The following is a 23,500-nucleotide window of genomic DNA, read 5'->3' as shown; positions in this document are numbered from 1 at the left end:
ACATACACACCCATTCCTAAGTTGTAAAATGGGTATTAACTGTTTGAAAGACTCCCTAGCAAAACAACCACCACCAGCACAACAAAAAAAACTTTTGCTAATCATCATTTTTTAAATCCTCATAGTATCTCTGTAAGACAAATATGTTTATCCTCAATTTACTGATGGGGAACTGACAGGTAAGGTGCTAAAATTACTCACCAAAGGTCCCAAAGCCATAGGAGATGCCACAGTTATTACCATGAAGACTGACTAGCTGTGTCTCCCTAGAAGTGGAGAATTTGTTTAAGATTAAAGATTATTCTGGGAATGCAAACTGGTGCACCACTCTGGAAAACAGTATGGAGGTTCCGCAAAAAATTAAAAATAGCTTTCTGCCCGTGGACACCGCCGAGTAAGCATTGTTAAAGTCTCCCCTCCCACCACCATCATGTTTAAGTCAGAGTCTCCCAAAGAGCCTGAACAGCTGCAGAAGCTTTTCATTGGAGGTTTGAGCTTTGAAACAACCGATGAGAGTCTGAGGAGCCATTTTGAGCAATGGGGAACGCTTACGGACTGTGTGGTAATGAGAGATCCAAACACCAAGCGCTCCAGAGGCTTTGGGTTTGTCACCTATGCCACTATAGAGGAGGTGGACGTTGCCATGAATGCAAGGCCACACAGGGTGGATGGAGGAGTTGTAGAACCAAAGAGGGCTGTCTCAAGAGAAGATTCTCAAAGACCTGGTGCCCACCTGTGAAAAAGATTTTTGTTGGTGGCATTAAAGAAGACACTGAAGAGCATCATCTAAGAGATTATTTTGAACAGTATGGGAAAACTGAAGTGATTGAAATCGTGACTGACCGAGGCAGTGACAAAAAGAGAGGCTTTGCTTTTGTAACATTTGATGACCATGACTCTGTAGACAAGATTGTCATTCAAAAGTACCATACTGTGAATGGTCACAACTGTGAAGTAAGGAAGGCTCTGTCTAAACAAGAGATGTCTAGTGCTTCCTCCAGCCAAAGAGGTTGAAGTGGTTCTGGAAACTTCGGTGGTGGTCGTAGAGGTGGTTTTGGTGAGAATGACAACTTTGGTCGTGGAGGAAACTTCAGTGGGTGTGGTGGCTTTGGTGGCAGTCGAGGTGGTGGTGGATATGGTGGCAGTGGGGATGGCTATAACAGATTTGCTAACAATGGTGGTTATGGAGGAGGCGGCCCTGGTTACTCTGGAGGAAGCAGAGGCTATGGAAGTGGTGGACAGGGTTATGGAAACCAGGGCAGTGGCTATGGCGGAAGTGGCAGCTATGACAGCTATAACAACAAAGGAGGCGGAGGCGGCTTTGACGGTGGTAGTGGAAGCAACTTTGGAGGTGGTGGAAGCTATAATGATTTTGGCAATTACGACAATCAGTCTTCAAATTTTGGACCCATGAAAGGAGGAAATTTTGGAGGCAGAAGCTCTGGCCCCTATGGTGGTGGAGGCCAATACTTTGCCAAACCACGAAACCAAGATGGCTATGGCGGTTCCAGCAGTAGCTATGGCAGTGGCGGAAGGTTTTAATTACTGCCAAGAAACAAAGCTTAGCAGTAGAGGAGAGCGAGAGAAGTGACAGGGAAGCTACAGGTTACAACAGATTTGTGAACTCAGCCAAGCACAGTGGTGGCAGGGCCTCACTGCTACAAAGAAGACATGTTTTAGACAATACTCATGTTATGGGCAAAAAACTCGAGGACTGTATTTGTGACTAATTGTATAACAGGTTATTTTAGTTTCTCTTCTGTGGAAAGTGTAAAGCATTCCAACAAAGGGTTTTAATGTAGATTTTTTTTTTTTGCACCCATGCTGTTGATTGCTAAATGTAATAGTCTGATCACAACGCTGAATAAATGCGTCTTTTAAAAAAAATTAAAAATAGAACTACCTTCAGTTTGTTCTCAGCATTCAAGAGTCTCTCACGGTTTGCCTCTCTCCCCCTCCCTTACTATTTCCTCCCTTCTTCTCCCCCATGGTCCTCCGTTAAGNGGGGGGGGGGGGGGGGGAGGGAGATGGGCATGGAAGAGGGAACTTGTGGGGATGAGCACTAGGTGTTATAATGGAAACCAACTTGACAATAAAATATTTGTAAAATAAATAAATACGTAAATAAATAAATAAATAATTTTTAAAAATAGAACTACCCTACAACCCAGCAACTGCACTACTAGGTATTTATCCAAGTGATACAGGTGTGCTGTTTCAAAGGGGCACATGTACCCCAATGTTTATAGCAACACTATCAACAACAGCCAAAGTATGGAAAGAGCCCAAACGTCCATCGAGGGATGAATGGATAAAGAAGATGTGGTGTGTATATATATATATATACAATGGAGTATTACTTGGCAATCAAAAAAAAATAAAACCTTGCCATTTGCAACTACATTGATGGAACTAGAGGGTATTATGCTAAGCAAAATTAGTCAGAGAAAGACAAATACATGACTTCACTCATATGAGGACTTTAAGATACAAAACAGATGAACATATGTGAAGGGAAGCAAAAATAAAGACAGGGATGGAGACATAATATAAGAGACTCTTAAATATGGAAAACAGAGGGTTACTGGATGGGTTGGAGGGGGGATGGGCTAAATGGGTAAGGGCATTAAGGAATCTACTCCTGAAATCATTTTTGCACTATATGCTAACTTGGATGTAAATTTAAAAAATAAATATTTTTTTAAAAAGATTAAGGATTATTCTAATGTTTTCGCTTAGTTTCCCCTCATAAAAGGCAAGATTCAAACCAAGGATAACTGATTCAGAGAACTATGCTTTGCATTGCTGGAATATATGCACAACCTCTGCTTTTCAACATCATAGCTATTTGATGGAATAGGTCGGGGTAAAAGTAACTTCCAATAGAAACTTCTAGCTTGCCTTAGACTTTTGGGAATTACAGTCTTCATAAATTCTTCCCACGTCCAACTTGGCAGTCTGCTACCATAAAAGGGGCACAGCTAAAGACCAGTGACTAATGGGAGCTGATGTCAATTAAGCACCTTCTGTGTTTGCGTTGACATCCAATGTCCAAATGATGAGCCAGTATTTTTAATGCAAGGAACAATGAATAGCACCAAGACTGACTCTGTCTCTCCAAAACTAGGCAAGTATTTACATTAGAGATAATTCTTACTTTTTGCCTAGCCTCCTTAAAAAAAAAAAAAGTAAAAGCCACCAGCAAAGCATTCGTTGGGGAATTTTTAATGACTTGTTAAATTCCAACTCATTATCAAGAAAACACTTACATCTGTGAAGGATTAAATATTGTGATCCATTCTCATTTCTCTAGAAGTCCTATTAACCTCCAAAAGATTAGTGCCAAAAGATAAACAGAGCAAACACCAAACAAGAACGTTGTGAAGCAAAAGCCTTCCTTGGAAAAATAGCTACAACTTTTTTAGCTCCATCAAGTCCTGGCTTAGAACTCTGTTTTGCTTGAATTAAAGACAGAGATGGGCTGCCAACAATGATTCCCTGATGTCTGCTGGATGAAGGCCAACTCCATAGTCTAGAACTCAAGGTCTTTAGAGACTGGCTTTGTTTTATTGGCATAGTAACACCTTCTCCATGCCCAGGGCTGAGATTCAGCAGGACTCAGGACAATCTACTCCAGTTGTTAAAATACTGCAACATGTCTGTGCTAGGCAAATAGCTCTTCCTCAAGATTTCACACTCCCTGACCTTCTACAATCCACCAACCTAGGAGTTGAATGTTTGGCATAATCCAGAGACCTCTAGGACCTGTTTAAGGCCTCTGCAAGCATAAATTCTGGTTCATCCGTGTTCCTGCCAATCATTCCCCCTAAACTCCTGCTTCTTGCATGGCTTTGCCAGAGAAGTTGAGGACCTCAACAGAAGAAAGGGCATCCTAGACATTGGCACTTGCTACTGACATCCTGTTATATAAAGGTGTGATATCCATGTAGACTCTGAAGCTGTGACCATCCATCACCAGCCTGCTCTCCCCAAGGTTAATATCAGGTGGCTACCAGTGGTGACTGCATCTTCTGGAAGACTTCAGCTATAAGACATTCTGGGTTCAATAAGGAAAAATGGAAGAGCAGACAGATTGGTAATAAGAAGATTCAGCCCAGATACTGGCCAAGCACTGTGGGGTCTCTCAGTATAGGTGGCTCTATTAGGTGCTTCAGCAACAGAATGGAGGCTACAGGATTCAAAGGAGTGGTTTAGACCAGGTGGCATGTTAGGTGTAGACCCCCTTGACACTGTCCCCATTGAATTTCACCTCAATTTAATGGAATAAGCTGTTTAAAACCCTCTGAATTCTCACCTATCATGAGCATTAACATTAATTTTCTTCATAAAAATGATAGCTACCACATCCATAGTATGAGTCATGCTAATTAGCATATTAACTTACTTAAATGCCATAAATACCACAATGATTATCCCCATTTTACAGAGAAATAAACTGAGGCACAGAAAGGCTATTTTAAGAAGCAGAGCCAAGATGTGAACCCTCAGGCAACAGGGTTGTCTTTCCTCGCTTGCTCTGAAGGGTGAGGTTTGACCTAATCAAATATAGCGTTTCAATAAACTTTTTGTGACATGTTTGATAATAGAGATATTGAGTATTTAAAATTTCAGACAGTATTATAACAGCTGGGAAATCTTGAATATAATTGCTTTGAGTTCTGCAGAAGCTGAGCTGATTGAACGCCATGCACATTAATGGGAAAGTCATTGCAAGGATTTATGCAGTTCCCCATGTCAAATCATGACTCAAGACTGGAGCATTATTTAGCTAGTGATAGATCAAATTAAAGATCTCAACAATTGTATTATTAAAAACAATATGGAAATTATTAGAATATCATGAATGATTTTTACTATAAACTCAACTGACAAACAGTTTTCAATCATTTGGTTAATTTAAAGAATAAAAGAAACATAGGTTACTAGGTTTTTTAATGTTAATGTGTTACCACATCCATATGTGTTTTATTTTCAACCTACTCCAGGCCCAGTATCAGGTGCTCCTTTCATCAAACCAGTCTATGCTTGCTCACTATCTTTCACTCCTACAATGACCCCCAGCAAGTCCCATTATTTCACTTACTTCATCCACACAGAACATTTCTAAAACTTTCCTCTAGAGTTCCACTTTATCTTCATCTTAACCACCTATAATGAGTCAAATTATTCCCCCCCAAATTCATGTCTACCTAGAAGCTCAGAATGCAGCGTTTGAAAATAGGTATGCAGATTTAATTAGTTAAAATAAGGTTATGCTGGAGCAGAGTTGGCCCTAAGACCAATGACTGGTGTCCAACAAGGAAGGGACATAGAATCAGAGAGAAGCAACCATGTGAAAACAGATGCATAGATTGGATGGAAGGATGCAGCTACAAGTCAATGGACTCCAAGGATTGGCATGAGCCACCAGAAGCTACAGACCAGTTTCTCCCTCAGAACCTCTGGAAGGAACTAACTCTACCAACACCTTTATTTCAGACTTCTGGTCACCCAAGCCATAGACAGGAAGTTTCTGTTGTTTTAAGCTATCCTGTTTATTGCAATTTTTTAATGGCAGCTCTAGAAAACTCACACTCTGCTCTTAACACCTATGGTCTACCAGTGGTTCCCATACTTTACTGTGTGTCAGAATCACCTAAAAAGCTTATGAAACGCAGCGGAAGCCACAATCTGAGTCTGAGGTGTTCTGAGTTTCGATAGGTCTGAGAATGTGCATACCTAACAAGTTCCCAGGTGATGCTGATGTTGCTGGTCAGGGGACCACATTTTGAGAACTACTGAGTCTATACTATCCATTTTAGCACTTAATTGCATTCAATTTAGAAGTTCATTACATCATATCTTACATCATGTTTATAATCAGTTCATAAATACAAGGTCTGACTTCCCAGTGATCCCATGAGTGCCACAAAATCCATGCTTTAACCTACTTTTGTTTATGCACAAGATATAATAGTAGCTGGCACATTCCTCAATTGCATATTCCAAGCATAGTGGTTGAGAACATCAACTTTAAGCTCTTAAATCCATTTCCTCATTTGCAAAATGGGGCTACTGGATTTTAACAGGAATTTTTGTCAAGGTCAAAGGAGACATCATGTGAAATGCCTGCAGTATGGCCTGGATTCTAGAATGTGTGCAGTAAATGTTAAGTACTATTGATTTTGAACATTGTTTTTATTAATGCAAAAAGTTGGCTACATCTGGGGGAAATCATATAAAACAGTGTAAAGCCAAAGTTGAAACCCATAACTTGTCAAAGTCTCAATTCAAGATGTTATGGGCTTTGCACACATCATGCATCCAGAAAGACTACTACTAGTAAGTTATGCTACACACAAACTCCATACACTTCTCCACTCTAGCTCTGAATTGGCATGGCATTGTGCAGATTTTTTCTTCAAGAAGGTTGCTCATTGCTGCATTACACCTCAGTCATTCTATTTATAATGTTAGGAAGGATTTGGGGTTTAAGAAAAACAGTATGGTCAAATCAAGAGAATTCAGGATATACTTGATACCAAACAGTCAAACGCTGCACCTCTTCTCCCAAAAGGTCAGCCTCTTTGAGGGGTAGAAGATAATTAACAATAGTAACAAGTGTAGAAGGTAGAGTGCAAAGTTTAGAGGTCCCAAAGAAATGGGTGACACAGAAATTTTCAATTTAATTCAGCAGAAATTTGTTAATGTACTATTTACCAGGAAGTGTGCTAAAATTTTGAGAATCCAGAGGTTAGGAATACCAACAAGGTCCCTAAACTGGTGAGTGAGAGCAGAGCAGGGTTTGAGTAAACATCAGTCACTGAGCAACCCTCAGACAGGAAAGAAAATTCCAATATCAAAATTGCTGGGCTTGCTGTTCCTTAGCCCCATCTCAGTTGAGAGCAATGCCAGCCTCAAGAAGGAATGTCCACTCACATACAGAGATATGGTGGAAATTCTGATACCTGCATTCCCTAGTTAAGAATCAAGTCAGCTGTTGGTCTCTGAGCTTTGATGGCCCAGTTATTCCAGCTCTTTCCCAGTTCCTTCATGACAAAACCATTCCTTAGATCCCCATTTCAAAATGTCAGTTCCTGATTATTCTTCTCACCCTTCTTTTATCTCAATATATGCTTTGGTTTCTTACCCAAAATCCAGTTCTTCCCAAGTCTGTATTCCCATTATTTTATCCCATTCCCTGGAACTTGGGGTCATCAGTACCCCTCAGATGCCAAATGTCCAACTCCCACAATCTCTGCCTCCTACCCACAGAGGTACATCCCCTGATGTCAACTACTCATGGCTTAGACCTCTGATTCCATGGTCCTTATTGGCCCTAGTTCATCCCATATGGAAAACTGTGTTCTTTAAGCCCTATTATGGAACGGGCCAGAGTTCAGGGTCTCAGTCTAATTGGAAAAGAAGAATTAATTGGGTTGAGAGAGAGCCCAAGGCAGGGTCCTAGAGCTCATCAAGAACAAATTGTGCTGGCAGCAAGTAAGAAAAAAAAGGCATTGGAAGAGTAAGACAAGAGAGAGAAGGTCCCCACCCACAAACATGACATTTGGCTACAGCAAAGCTAGCCTCATCGTCACTAAATGCCAAAGCTTCCAGTGTCAATGGAGTAGAAAAGTCTTTCCTCAATCACAAAGCTGCTATTCTTCCTCCACCCCAAAAGAGATAATGATCTACTGGCTGGAAATACCTCATTAGAGCAAATGGAGACCTTCCTGTTGCATCTTTGTCAGGTGCCATTGAAAGCATAGCAAAATTCATGTTGCAAGAGACTAGGTCACACATCCATCACAGTGGAGGTAGTTGATAATGAAAAAGCACGTACTGACAAAAATCTCGAAGGCAACATGCAGCACGAAATGAGTGTATGGGTAATCCTCTGAATAAAAGTACATATCCACTTTCAGAGCCAAATGCTGGCCATTGAACTAGGAAAGTAATATTCAAAAAGGCCAGAGGAGAATTCCATATCAGGTGTGAAAGGGATGAGGCAAGGGTCTGGCTTTGTTCAGCTTTTCCCTTAAAGCCAGCGAGAAGGAAGGTGGGTTTTCACGTACTTCAAAACCTACCTCCATCCCTACCTTATTCTCATCCTGACTCAAACTAGTGTGTCCCTCCCTTCCTGTCTACTAAAGAGGAACATCAGTGAGTAAAGCATCCAATCTGGAACAGTACCCAGAAAACCCATTGCTACAGAATCTGCCATGACCGGACATAGGTGGCCTTTGACTTCAAGAAGNATCTGTACACTGAAAACTATAGAAGGATAATGAAAGAAATTGAAGACACAAAGAAATGGAAATATATTCCATGCTCATGGATTGGAAGAATATTGTTAAAATGTCCATACTACCCAAAGCAGTCTACACATTCAGTGTAATCCCTATCAAAATAACACCACAATTCTTCACAGAGCTAGGACAAACAATCCTAAAATTTGTATGGAACCAGAAAAGATCCCAAATAGCCAAAGAAATCTTGAAAAAGAAAAACAAAGCTGAAAGCATCACAATCCTGGACATCAAGATGTATTATAAAGCTGTAATCATCAAGACAGTATGGTACTGACACAAAAACAGACACTCAGATCAGTGGAACAGAAACGAGAACACAGAAATGGACCCACAAACATATGGTCAACTAAGTAATCTTTGACGAAGCTGGAAAGAATATCCAATGGAATACAGTCTTTTCAGCAAATGGTGCTGGGAAAACTGGACAGCAACATGCAGAAAAATGAACCTGGACCACTTTCTTATACCATACAAAAAAAATAAACTCAAAATGGATGAAAGACCTAAATATAAGTCAGAAAGCCATCAGAATCCTTGAGGAGAAAGCAGGCAAAAATCTCTTTGACCTTGGCTGCAGCAACTTCTTACTCAACACATCTCCAGAGGCAAGGGAAACAAATGCAAAAATGTACTGGGACCTCATCAAAATAAAAAGCTTCTGTACAGCAAAGAAAAAAATCACCAAAACTAAAAGGCAGCCAACAGAATGGAAGAAGATATTTGCATATGACACACCAGATAAAAGGTTAGTATCCAAAATCTATAAAGAACTTATCAAACTCAAAACCCAATAAACAAATAATCCAGTGAAGAAATAGGCAAAAGACATGAACAGACACTTTTCCAAAGAAGACATCCAGATGGCTAACAGACACATGAAAAGATGCTCAACATCACTCATCATCAGGGAAATACAAATCAAAACCACAATGAGACACCACCTCACTACTGTCAGAATAGCTAAAATGAACAACTCAGGCAACAACATTGCCAAGGATGTGGAGAAAGAGGAACCTTTTTGCACTGCTGATGGGAATGCAAACTGATGCAGCTACTCTGGAAAACAGTATGAAGGTTCCTCAAAAAAATTAAAAATAGGGGCGCCTGGGTGGCTTAGTCGGTTAAGCGTCTGACTTTCGCTAAGGTCATGATCTCACGGTTCGTGGGTTCGAGCCCCGCGTTGGGCTCTGTGCTGACTGCCAGCTTAGAGCCTGGAGCCTGTTTCAGAGTCTGTATCTCCCTCTCTCTCTGACCCTCCCCTGCTCACGCTGTCTCTCTCTCTCTCCTAGAAATAAATAAAAAAAAGTTAAAAATAGATTACCTATACTAGGTATTTATCCAAAGGATACAGGTGTGCTGTTTTGAAGGGGTTTATGCACCCCAATGTTTATAGCAGCGCTATCAACAATAACTAAAGTTGACTGATGAATGGATAAAGAAGACATGGTGTGTATATGTGTGTATATACACACACACACACACATATATATACACATATACATTAGCACATATGCATGTATACACACACACACACCACGTACAATGGACAGCAATCAAAAAGAATGAAATTTTGCCATCTGCAGCAATGTAGATGGAACTAGAGTACATTATGCTAAGTGAAATTAGTCAGAGAAAGGCAAATATCATGACTTTGCTCATATGTGGAATTTAAGATACAAAAGAGATGAACATAGGGAAGGGAAGCAAAAATAATATAAAAACAGGAAGGGGGACAAAACATAAGAGACTCTTAAATATAGAGAACAAAAAGAGGGTTGCTGGAGGGAGTGTGAGAGGGGGCATGGGTTGGGTTGGATGTAGATCAATGCACTGCTTCCTTTACCAAAAAGGTTGCACCCAAGCCAAAACCAAAAATGTTATCTGACCTAAACATCTGGCCTAATCATTAGCATGCAAAGGCAAGCTTTTTATGTCTAACAGTTTAGAGACCTCAGCAGATCCTAAGACCACACTTTGCATCTTATTGGGGAGCTGGTTTAAGGAATAAGGAAGAACTCAGACTCTAGAGTCAGAGGGACTTGGGTTTAAATCTATACCTTTGGGCAAACAATTCTCCCTGCCTTAATCTATTTATTTGTAGAATGGAGATAAAAATACCACCTTCTTCATTACGTCATCGTTAGGATCAAATGACAAAGGGTCTAAAACATTCAACACGGAGCCTGGCATATGACCAACAGTAGCAGAATGTTACTCAGCCTTATAATTTGGGTCCTGAACATTCCTGCTCTTTTTTTTTCTCATGTGCATTCATTTTTTATTTATTTATTTTCTTTCACAGTTTATTGCTCTCCTCCATGTCCATCAGCCCTCTCTCCACTCCTGCCCCCCCATCAGCCTTCAGTTTGTTCTCAGTATTCAAGAGTCTCTCATGGTTTGCCTCCCTCCCTCCCAACTATTTTTCCCTTCTCCTCCCCCATGGTCCTCAGTTAAGTTCCTGCTCTTTATACAAGATGTTCCAGTTAGAAAGAAATGCAGAGGTCACAGTACCCCACCCAGTCCAAAAAATGCCTTATTTCTCAAGACTTTTACTACTCGCTGCAGAGAGCAACAGATAAATACACAACAAGGTAGAGAGAGAAGACGACTAAATGTCACAATTCCTAGGTTCTATTTCTGACTCACTACTGAGACCCCTGAGGCAATTCATTTAATTCCCTGAGCCACAATTGCCTCATCTTTTAAACTAAAAAGGTAAAATGGAGGGATAAGGCTTCAGTGAGACTATTACCATGGCTGCGTATGTCAGTCACTGCGTCAAATAAAACTGTGAGAGTGAAAGCATTTTTGTTACTAGCCACAGTCCATGAATACAGATGGAAGGGTGAAAAGAGGCTCCCCTACGTGAGCCCTTCAGATCACTGAAGGTGTATGCAGGGTATGTACTTCCTGGCCCAGAGTCACCCATCCTCAAGTTCCTTCTCCTTGCCAGGCAGTTGTCCCCTGGCTGACTTACACTACAACCTCCCTTTCTATTCTTCCCGAGCCAAACAGGCAAAGAGCTGTGAAAGTGATTCCCAGGCTATGTCACTGTCGATCAGCTTTCCCAGCTGCCTCTGGGAACCCACTCCAGAGTTAATTACCCATTGTGAAAAAGTCATTTATCTTCAAATCTCTGAGCATGGAGCCCTTTCAGGTTGGTGCCCTTTCCTTTTTGAACCTTGTTGCTTCTAATTGGTTGTGACGTCCACCTTCCCTGTATGCCACAGAATATTGTCCCTTGCTCTCTTCTTCCTGGGTTGCCGTATTTATTCCCACTTTTATTATTTCTGGGGCTCGGAGAATCCCTGTGGACCTAGGATCCTAAGAGAAATCTTAAAATGTTAGCTGAAAGAAAGAGATAGACATACGAAACGAAAGACTGACAGACCCATCTGTAAAGATATTGACTTTAAATGGGAACCACTCACTGGGCAGGGAGAGTACAGAGAATATTCAAGTAAGAAGCAGGAACTAGGATGGAGTTCTAGCCTATGTCGAATTTGATATTAGGAGACATTAGAAATGGTTGAGGTTAAAGTTATACATGTAAAAAAAATTACCCGGGTAATCTTTCTCTATAGGCCCTTGCTGCATAGTACAGAAGCCAAATATCATGGGCTCTGGAAGAACAGTAACTAGACCAGTGTCTCTTTAAGATGCACGGTCTAATTCAGTAGGTCCAGGGTGGGAGCTGAGATTCTGAATTTTTAACAAACTCCAGGCAATGTCAGTGCTGCTGGGTTCTAAGCAAGGTAGACACAAGTGGCTAATAAAATGGAGAATCTGTGAGCAAGTAACAGAAAAAGAGACGGAGAGGCTGAAAGGCAGTCAGATTCAAGGAAGATGATTATAAGGAAGTATTTGTACTGGCAGCAAATGCTCACAGATTCCTACTTTGTGTGAGGCATCTACGCTGGAAGCTAGGTTCTCTAACTATGAACGAGGGAGAATCACCTCTGCCCCTGTCAAGTCTGTAATGTGATACTAGACCATAACTTCAATCCATTGGTAGACAACAGGGAAATAGGCACGTTTGCAAAGCAAGAACACAAGCATCCCCCACTGGCAGCAACACCTCCAAAGCAGAATGCCTCTGCTGTCCACCTCGTCCGCTGTTACTGAGGTGGGGGTCACAGCCAACTCCCTCCACCTGGACTACCACAGGTGGCCCCTAACTTAGCTCCAAGCTTTCACTTCTACCCTGCTTCCAGTTCAGTCTCCACCAATAGCCAAGGGAGCTGTCTTTTCAAGTAAATGAGAATTCTGCTTCTGCCCCAGATGGAGAGACAGAATGGATTTACCCTCCTGCTTGAAACAAGGATACATGAAACAACAGTTTTGAAGACCCTGAACATCAGGCAATCCTGAGAGGGCAATCCTGAAAGATAGAAAAATAAATAAATCTAACCCTGTTGTTTCCCTCAGTTAATTCTCTTAGCACTGTTTCCAGGCAAGGGCTCACAGAGGGCGACCCAGGGAGAGCCCGATGGACTCCCTAAGTCGAGACAGAGCAGAGTCTGGGGAGGCCAAGGCAGCGGAAGTAGAGAGGCAAGAGCCACATGGGCAGAAAGCCCAAATTTCTGTACCAAGCCTCCTTTAATCACTCAGCAGAGTACTGAACATCATCAAGTATGTAGGGAAATGCTGCTTGTGGCCAGAGAAAAAGCCATCCAAGAGGATGAGATCACAGTTCCCTGTGATGCTCACCTGGGAATCAGCCCTGTCCCAGGCACAGCAAACCCAAAACTCTGAGGGAAGGCCCAGAGACCGGTGTTTCAACAGGCTCTCCAGGGAATATTCTGATATACATCCAATTTTGAGAATGACTGCCCTAACACAGTGGTTCTCTACTCTGAGTATTAGGAGATCATCTGAGAGATTTTAAAAATCCTGATGCCTAGGCCCCATCTAGAGAACAATTAAATCAATCTGACTCAGTAGGACTGGGTATGGCCTGAGGTTCTGCCTTTCTAACCAGTTTCTGGGTAAGGCTGAAGCTGTTGGTCTAGAAATGATTCTTTGAGAATCACTGGTCCAGGGTCTGATGAAGGGTGGTGCTTGCCCTTGGTAGCAAAGTAGCTCTAACTGGAGAGAAGACACATGGTGCAGGTAGGAAATCAGGCAGAATCTGACAGATTTCCTCAAACCACTCTAGTGATGGGGAAATCACTATATTCCAAAGTATCCTACCTGGGGATAACTCTAGTTATTATGAATTTCTGACATGCTGAGCCAAAATCTTGCTCCCTATAACCTTTCTGTTTTTAATCCTTATTAAGGTCTTTTCCTTTTTCTGACTTCACTTTTCTCCCCTTTGAAGGGATTAAACTCTGTTTCCAAGCTGCAATTAATCACTTTCAGTATAATGGTGCTATTTGATTGATCTGTCAGTTTCTTAATATCTTGGACCTATTAGGATTGTGGTACTCAAACCTTGATGTACATCACATCGTACAGGAATCTGATGAGAAGGCAGACATTTGGGATCCCACCCCCAGAGCATCTCATGCTATAGTCTGGGATGGGTACCAGGTGTCTTTATCTTCTTAAATAGCAAGAGCACTTCTGATTCTCTAGGCCGCATTGTGGGACCTATGATCCTAGGATCTTGCTCTCAAGTACAGCATCCAATGAAGCATTATTTGCAAAATGAATCCTTTCAGTGATTTTTAAACAAAGATACAGCATCCTAAGAACTTTCATTCTGAACACTTAAAATTCTGCTAACATCTCCAGATACACTTCTGCCAACAAGGGCCCCTGCTATTTCTAGGCGGCCTGGATGTCAAGGTGATCACTGAGGTTTATTCACACAGAAGGTCTCCCTCTAGCAAAGACCAGGCCTCCTCCCATTGCACTGTGCAGCTAAGAGTCACCCAGCCCAAGGGCTCAGGTGCAGATGAAGTTAGCTCCAATTGTAACAATCACGGCCAGTGGACAGGCTAACGTCTTGTTGGCTACAAGCAGAGCTCTCAGACCTTCCAAAAATTCCTTTTTTCTGGGAAGCCCTAGGAACAATTGAATAATCAGAGACATTTTATACACAAAGCATTCAGAATGTATGAAAGCATATGACTTTTTCTTCCAAGTAGCAATTATTACTATACTTAATATGGGAGAGAAAACATCTACTAAATGCAAAGACTTCTCTGAACTCACAGCAGATTTCAAATAGGAACAGAACACTAGAGCTAGGACCCAGAGTGAAACTGTGGTCAGTTTCTAACTTTTCCCTGGAGGTCCCTACATCATCTTAGCTTAGCTAAGGGTAGGATCTTCCCATATCATGTTGAAGATACTGTTGGCAAATTGCAAAGATGACTTCATATTCAAGACCTACTTTCAGGACTTCGTGCAAGCCATTAACTTCCCTCATCCAGAGTCCAAGTCTCTACAGAAGGGATAATAGCCCTTGTCCCATGAATTTCAAAGCTCCTTACAACCATAGCAAAATGTCCCATAAACCACCTGAGTGTAAACAGTGCATACCACTTAGATTTAGCCATTATGTGTTTTCTAATTAACTCCTAAGGGAGTGTAGTCAAGTTCTCTAGAGAAACAGACCCAGTGGGATATACAGATGAAGACAGATAGGTTTCTCTGAGGAAACTGATTATAGGAATCGGTTCATTCAGTTATAGAGGCTGAGAAGTATTGTGATTTGCTGTCTGCCATCTGGAATCCCATGAAGACCAGTGATGTAATCCTATACAATTCTGAAGGCCTGAGAACCGCAGGCCAATGGTTTGAGTACTAACTCAAGTATGAAAGTCTGAAAACCAGGAGCACTGATGTCTGAAGGCTGAAGATGGCTCTACTCAAGTGAGAGAGCAAGTTTGCCTTTCTACTCCTTTTGTTCTGATCAGTCCCTCAATGGATTGGGTGTCACCTACCCACATAGGTGAAAGCATCTGCTTTACTCAGTCTCATTCAAACAGTTATCTAGAGGACAACAGCCTCACAGACACACCCACAACTGTTGTCTTGCCAGCTACCTGGGCTCAGTCAAGTTGGCACAAAAAATTAACCATCACAAGATAAGGCTTCCCTTATGGGTCATGGTGTTATTCCTGCCCGCAAGCCCATTTAAAGAAAACTACCCTGTGCATAGTCCTTAATGATGAAGCAGCCACACACTGTGTTACTACCATAATCACCATCTTCCAATGACTCTGGTTGGACCATAGTGACACTTATGTCCCACGACAGCCAACTCATGAGCTGGTTGATGGCCCTGAATTCTCAGGAGAATGAAACCTTCTGACCAGTGTCAGTAATTTGCAACAGAGAACAAAAGGAGGATGATAAAAACCATTAGGAGAAAAAATAATACAGCAGCCAAAATCATGAAGAGAACTGAAGGAGAGAAAAACTGCAGTAGGTTTGGAACACCAGTAGTGAAAGCAGGAGATACACTCAAAGCAGCAGAGATGCAGAAAAAGAGCGGAGTTTGTGGTACACCACCAGAGCACACACCCATTCACGCCTGCTGCCTACACATCCACAACTGTCTTTAACCTGGTTCCTGTCTCCAAGAAGCCAGATTGTACCATGGTTTCTTTGACTGCATTCCTGCGAAAGCCCTTTCCTTTATGGTCACATGTCTCTGTTCCTGAGCTAGGCTTCTAGGAATCTCCATCTCTTCAAACCAGAAGAACTTCACTCCTGTTAAGTTCGTAAACAATTTTACAAACAGAGCTGAATTTGTGAAAGTCTGTGCAGGTATTAGTGGGCCTGATACTAAGAGGGGTTTACCTCAGTAGTAACTGCAGGTACCCCTTCACATCCCCCTCAAAGCCATTTTGCTAAGAGTCTTCACGACTTCCAGTCAGATACTGTCTTAGTGATCCTTACCCTTCAGGATCCTCCTAGGCTTCAGGTTGGACTTGCCTGAGATGCCTAGACATGAACTTCTAAGAAGGGAGGTACAGATTTGCATATTAGTTATACCAGAGTTTCATCTTATTCCTTTTTCTCCAGATTACATCATGCCCTTTAAAAAAATAATAATCAAGGGAAGGGGCCCTTAATGATCTTTATTTTCCCCTCTTACTTTAACGCGAGCGGCAAGGGAGAGGAGAATTCGTAGACTAAGCAAGTTGCCAGGGTGGCTGTTAAAGTGATGTGTGGCGGGGACAGCAGCAAAACCTGCTTAGCACTCACAAACACCTGCTGGGAAATACTTTTTCTGCATGGGTTGCAAACAGTATTAAAACAATTTTCTTCCTTTAAGAGAAGAAGAAGAAGTGGGGGGGGTGTAAGGGGGCAGCTGTTTCTGTGGGTTAGCCTCATGGAACAAGACCAGAGAGAATTAAGAAATAACCAAGAGGTGGGGAGAGCAAGAAGGGGGTCTCTGGCTACATGGGGGCCTGGAGCTCAGCTCAGTTGACCCTTGTTCTTCAGCTCTGAAGGAAATTTCTGGCTCAGGCCATCAATTCCCACTTGGCCACCCTTATAACGGAGTCTTCAGGGACTTCAGAGTGTTCTCTCAGCCTCAATTCCCTATAGCTGCTGTGGCAAAGGCATTTTATTGTGCACAGAGGGCAAAGAAAAGACATAGCTAACTTCTCCTCTCCTGCCCCCCACCCTCTGGGGAGTTCAAGAACTAACTTTGCCCTTCTGCGAATATTCCTTCTGCCCTAGTTCAGGTTCGGACCATCTCCCAGCAGAATTTCCCAGGTGACTACCTACGTAGTCTCTCCACCTCTAATCTCTCCCTCCTCCCCTCAGTCCTCCACACTGGTGCCATAAACATCTAAAATTAAAGCAATCCTAACTGGCCAGTGTCTCATAATATCTATGGATTCCTTTCAACCACAGAATTCAGTCCTCACCTGTCAGCCCCACTTGTCACAATCTGACCGCAAGCTACCAATTCATCTTTAAATCTTCCATTAGGCTCATACTATCAATCTATGCTCAGTAGCTCATGATTTCCTAAGCTTTCTGTAAGGTCCCTCTTTCCCTGCCTTTGCTCTTGCTATTCGTTCTCCCAGGAGGGCATTTCTTACCTATAGGATTCTAAATTTCAAGCCCCAAGAAAGTGAAGGAATAAGGACATTTGGAAAGCAAAACAACAAGTTCAGATTCATATAACATCAAGATTGAGGTGGTATCAGGGCCTCCAAAAAATATATACAAGGGACCAGAAATATATTTAACAGATCCAAAAGGGAGAGTCAAAGCTAGTGGTAAAGATTTAGGAGTTGCTGTCTAGAAGACAATAGATAGTTATAGAATAAACTATTATGTTCTCTAAGGGAGTAGGTCTTTTTGAGATGGTTCATCTTTCTACCCACTTAGATTGTTTTGGCTAAGCAAAAGTCTCATTTCATGTATTTTTCTTCTCAAAAATTAATCGGGTTACTTTGGACCTCAAAATAACCTGAGTAATTACATACGGATAGAGAAAGAGTGACAGACAAGTGCCCACAGTGATGAAACATTTCATGGATTATACCAACACTCATATTCCAAGATGGACTCCTCCTTTGGGGGCACTCATTAGCATATTATAGGCAACCACACTGGGGCAGCAAGTTGCATTCTGCTTCCAGTCTGTCCCCTGAACACCTGGAACTTTCTCCTTTAATGGGGTCTTCCAGGCAAACAATCACATCAACGTTTTAAAATAGCATTCCCAACTTTGAACTTTCCTTCTCCTCAAATTGCTATATCTCAGTGGAAAGAAGGAAAGAACTAGGTGGCTTTCATGAACACTTATTCGAGCTAGTAAAGGTTTCTTAAATTTTCACCTTTCACACGTATCAACGGGTTACATCAGTTCTAACAGGTTACACTCAAGTGACAATCCCCAAAATTTCAGTGGCTCACAACACACATTTATTTCTCACTCATGCTACTTGTCTATCAATAGTTAGCACTACTTTTGTTCCAGGATATTTTATTTGGATACTGAGGGCAACAAAGCAATGATGGCCTGAGACATTGCTGGCTTCGTGGCATGGGGGGAAGGGGGGTGCAAAGTGTGAATCACACAAAGACTCTAACACTTCCAGGTGGAAGTAACCCACGTCACACATGCTTACCAATGACAGTTTGCTTCTGCTCACATTGTGTTAACCAAAAGTAAATCACACATCAACCTGATGGAGATATATGATCATTTCACGAGAGGGGCAGCAAAGATCGTGATCAATGATACAATTTACCTGCAAGGGCAAACATTCTACAATACCAGTTTGCTCCTAGATCTCAGCACAGTTCAGGAGCCTTTGTTTAAATTGCCACAAAATACATCATCACCACATGCCTGGACAGGCCCAGGAAATGAGATACAGGAGCACCATGGCCATACGTGGTAGCATGACACACTGCACTGAGGTGCAGCAACTCTCAATTCGGAAAGCCACGTAAAGACCTTTTGAGTTACCTGACTACATTTCCGGTCCAGCCCTTAGTAAGAGGCCCTGGCAGGAGCATAGCCTGACCAACACCACCTCACTCTAGAACCCAGGTCTACAGCCACCTTTCTCTGTATTAGGTGATCTCCACGTGGCTCCCATGAGCAAAACCTTGTACACAATTGTTCATTCAACAAATACTTGTTGTGCATCTACAACACATAGGTTCTAAGCACTTGACAAACAGTGAAAATACCAAGACTTTTGCCCTTGGTAAGTTTATATTATGCCGAATGGAGACCAGTAATAAAAGACACACCTAATCAATAAATTATATACTTGAGTACTTGAGGATGCCAAGTACTAGAAGGAAAACCAAGAAGGTCAGGGAAAGAATAGGCTACCTTCTCTATAGGAAATGCCAGAAGTTCCCGAGTTAGACACGGGTTTCTTAACCTCAGTGCTACAGACATGGTGTGGAGGAGTCTTTGTTGTGGCAGCTATTCTGGTGCTGTCCACTGTTTCATGGCATCTCTGACCTCTACCCACTAGAGGTCATTTCCCCAGTTGGCACCCACTTCCCCAGTTTCAACAACCGAAATTGCTCTGAACATTGCCCAATGTCCCTTGAAGGGCACAGTAACCTCTAGTTGAGAACCACTTGGTTAGAGACACCTAAGGGGTCTGGTTTTCAAGCGTGTACTCAGATATAAGTGTGGACCCTCACAACCAGTCTCTTCCTACACTTTACAACCTGACTGCCATTTTACCAGCTGTTAGCCCTTGATTTCATCTCTTAACCTCTCTGAGGTAAAATAGAGATAGCTGTGCTTTCCTCAGAGATTGCTGCTAAGAACTCGATAACGTGATATAGGTAAATCACCTAGTGGACTTTATGCCAATGAGGAATAAACCCTTCCAGCTTAGAGTTATCAACTAGAAACTCAGTTTTCCCATCTTAGCATCTTCTGATTAAGCTAAACAGGCATCATTGTTCTCTTTCATAGAAGAAGAAAGTTAGACCCTAATTGATGAAGGTGTCCAAACACATGATTAGCAGGTGGTGGATCTGAGACAATCCAATCCCCTCAATTCCAATTCCATCAGCGTTTTAACTGACCCATCACCTCTACCTCCCTAATTTTAAATTCATTGTAACCACTTAAGGATATGCCTGCGAAGCAGAGTAAAAAAGCTTACTGGTAAAGGCAACCATTTGGGTTAAGAATGTTGTTACTGAAGGGGCACATGGGTGGCTCAGTAGGTTAAGCATCCAACTTAAGTTCAGGTCATCATCTCACAGTCTGTGAGTTTAGGCCCTGTATCAGGCTCTGTGCTGACAGCTCAGAGCCTGGAGCCTGCTTTGAATTCTGTGTCTCCCTCTCTCTCTCTGCCCCTCCCCCACGTGTGTTCTCTCTCTCTCTCTCTCTCTCTCTCTCAAAAATAAAAATGCATTAAAAATTTTTTTTAAAAGACTGTTGTTTCTGGAAATTGATTTAATTCACATGTGATACTGTCTGATACACTTTGAATGTGCCTTTCAGGAAATTCCAGGAGGAAAAGCTCTGATCAAAAAGATCCCATTTTGACGAGCTCCAACACTGCCAACCGCATGAAAGCTCAGATCAAAGAGCATCTGTGTGTGGCTTTTCCTTGCTCCAGTGAGAGTCACTAAGGTTAAGAGCTGCCAGTGCCCTATATCCAGGCGTCCCTTACCGGATCCTGAATAAAGCTCAGAGGCAGACAAGGTTCAAATAACCAAATGAGTTGAGGAAGGGAAGAAAGGAGAAAGACTGGATGAGACCATGATCTTTGGCTTTGGGCAAGTACGTGCACACAATCTCCTGTTGCCATTTTCACAAGACCAGAGTCCTCTCAGAGCACTAATTCCTCCCTGGATCACTGCCTCCCAGAGCAATAACATAAATCCACCTAACATTTAAGCAAAAGGATATTGAGCTTGGCAGATCAGTACAGTGTATGTTTGCCTCCTGGAGTGATAAGGTCACCCATTCAAGACCCACAGGCAAGGTGTGTGGACATGCAAAGAGCCACAACATGAGGTGGTCAGGCCTAGTACAGAGGGTGGACATAATCTTTGAAGAAACAAAGAGTAAATGGGGAGAATTTAGCCAGATCCTTCCAGGAAACACAGGCTTGAAGTATCCAGCTGTCATTAGCAAATGCACAAAGTTAAAAACAGGTCAAACTGTATCCCGGTATTGCAGGGATATTTAAAAAATAAATAAATAAAAGGAGCATTCTTACGTCTGGAAGACCTAGGTTTCTAGTCCTAAAACTTTGAACTCCCACTGCTTTGTGCTCATCAGCTGGTTTTTCATGTCCATCAATTCACAACCTCCTGAATCTCACCTGTATCTAAAGTTTCAGACAAAACACTCATGTTTCCATTGTAACAGTATGTCCTAGAAGCTGATCAAAACTTCTCAAAGAATGTAAGAGGGAACAGACACCTTCCCAAGTTGTTGATAGGAACTTAACTCAGCACCACCCTTTTGAAGAGTAACTGGGCAATGCCTAGCCCAATTTAAAATGAACATTTCATTTGGAAACTCCACTTTTAGCAATCTGTCCAAAAGATACAATCTGTTCCTGGACAAACTTGTGTGTACAGGTTGATTCACTGCAGTGTCTTTTTTAAAAGAGCCAAAACCCAAGAACATTTGAAATGTGCATCAAAAGGGGATCTGGTTCAACATGCCCAATGAATATTAATCAGCCATTAAAAGGATGAGGTAAGGGGCACTAGGTGTCTCGGTTGTTAAACCTCCAACTTTGACTCAGGTCATGATCTCACAGTTTGGGAGTTCAAGTCCTGCATCAGGCTTTGTACTGACAGTGCAGGGCCTGCTTGAAATTCTCTGTCACCCTCTCTCTTTTCCCCTCCTCCACTCACACTCATGGTCTAGCTCTCAAAACAAACTTAAAAACATTTGTTAAAAAAGAAAGGATTTAGAAAGAAATCTATTCATTTAGGGACAACATATTCAAGTCAAATACAAAAGGTTTACTGAAGCAGACAGTGCACCTTGAAAATCAGAGGGAGGATTAACTATGAAAACATACTTTCTAAATGGCACAGATAAGAGACTTGTTTGGGGTCCAGCACTGGGGAGGAAACCTGACCCCACACTCCCAGCACACCTGATTCAAGCTACATTTCTGTGCTGTCATCATACCCTTCAGCACACCACTCACCATGCTGTGTTATAATTGTCTATTGATATATCTGTCCCCCATACTAGACCAGGGGCTGCTCAAGTTCAGGGGCCACATCATCACTCTTTCCCCAGCCACTCACTCAGTATGTGGCAAACAGAAAATGCTTAATAAACATTTACTAAATCCACTGGGGCAGTTTCCCAGCAACTCATGCTGCACTCATCAAGAGCGCTCTGGGTGCTTGTAACCTTTGTACAATGTTGAATGCTGCTGCCCTTTACTATTTTAGGTATCTTTTTGTATCTAATACAGATAGCTTTTTGTATCTAACATGGAGGGGGCTAGAAATGATAAAATGCGCTGGCAAAAGTTTGACTCATTGTAGCTGTGTTATCTGAGGCAAGTTGCTTCCTCTCCTGGAAGCCGTTTTGCTCTCCATGAAACAGAAACATGACCACCTACCTCACCAGACTGAGGTAAGGAGTCAATGAAACTATGTATGTAACATGCCTCGCTCATGGCAGCCACTAAATGGTAATGGTTTCTATCATTATTTTTCATATGTAAAAGGACAGAAGGAGTAGAGAAGGCCCTCCCTTATTCACTTTGCACCCTCCACAGGCTCACAGTTGTACTTGGTGCATCCTGACTATTCCACAAATGAAAGAAAATACTCTGGATGCAGTCAGACAGGATTTGGAATCCAGGCTGTAGTTGCTTGTTTAGCTGAGTGTCGACAGGCTAGTCACCTCAGCTCTGAGTCTCAGTTTCTATTTCTGTGAAATGAATAGGTTAATAATGCTAGTCTCATGTAGTCTGGCAATGATTCAACATGAGATGATACATTTAAAGTACATAAAGCCTGAGCGCAAAGTGTCATTACATGGTAACACTTTTATGCTCTATGATAAAACAGAGAACCCTTTGCACACTGGAGCTTTGAGGCATGAACACAGCTTGTGCTGATTTTACTATTGCCCTTAGGAGGAGAGAGAAAAGGCACACAGAATCAGGAGATGAATTCTGCTAAAAACTAGTTGTGTGAAAGGTAGCCTGCAAGCAGCCCAGCTTTGAGGGGCTGTGATCAGCCCCAGGGGAGACGAATGATTTGTCTAAATAATTACATCATTTTGCCAAACATCAGTCCAAAAGGATGGCCTCTAGCAGGCTACGGTGAAAGGTTACAACTGCCCGGTAACCCTGGTAACTAACTATACTTCCCATTATATGTATACAAAAACTGAAGTTGAATTACTTGACCAAGAAAACTAAAAAGTGGTTAAGCTCAACCTTAGACCTACATCTTCTGGACCTAGCTCTTTCCACTACATCATCTGCCTTAAAAAAAAAAAAAAAAACTGATCATAACCCATCCACATAATAGATGACATTTCCCAAAGTAGAATTTCAAAAAGTTAAAAATAAAACCCCTCATACAAATATAGAATGAGCATATGCCAACAATTTAACTCATTAATGAAGAAAGCAGCTGGATGGTTCAAAGACTGAGGAAAAGAGACTCATATAGACAAGAAACATATGCCTAAGTAGGTTCACTATGCATAGTAGATTGTTCTAAGGGGCAGTAAGTCTTCGAGGTCCTTTCCATCAGTTGATAGAAATTGTTTGAACCTTGAT

At 42.0% G+C, this 23,500-nt stretch overlaps 1 pseudogene; it reads left to right on the top strand.

Moving 5' to 3' along the window:
* Nucleotides 1-430: 430 nt before the first annotated feature.
* LOC144245369 (heterogeneous nuclear ribonucleoprotein A1 pseudogene) lies at nucleotides 431-1,542 on the top strand (annotated as a pseudogene).
* Nucleotides 1,543-23,500: the final 21,958 nt, after the last annotated feature.

This window comes from Crocuta crocuta, unplaced genomic scaffold (assembly GCF_008692635.1).
Source record: "Crocuta crocuta isolate KB4526 unplaced genomic scaffold, BGI_CrCroc_1.0 scaffold343, whole genome shotgun sequence".
NCBI classification, from domain to species: Eukaryota; Metazoa; Chordata; class Mammalia; order Carnivora; family Hyaenidae; genus Crocuta; species Crocuta crocuta.
This window is presented reverse-complemented; position numbering and strand designations above follow the sequence as displayed.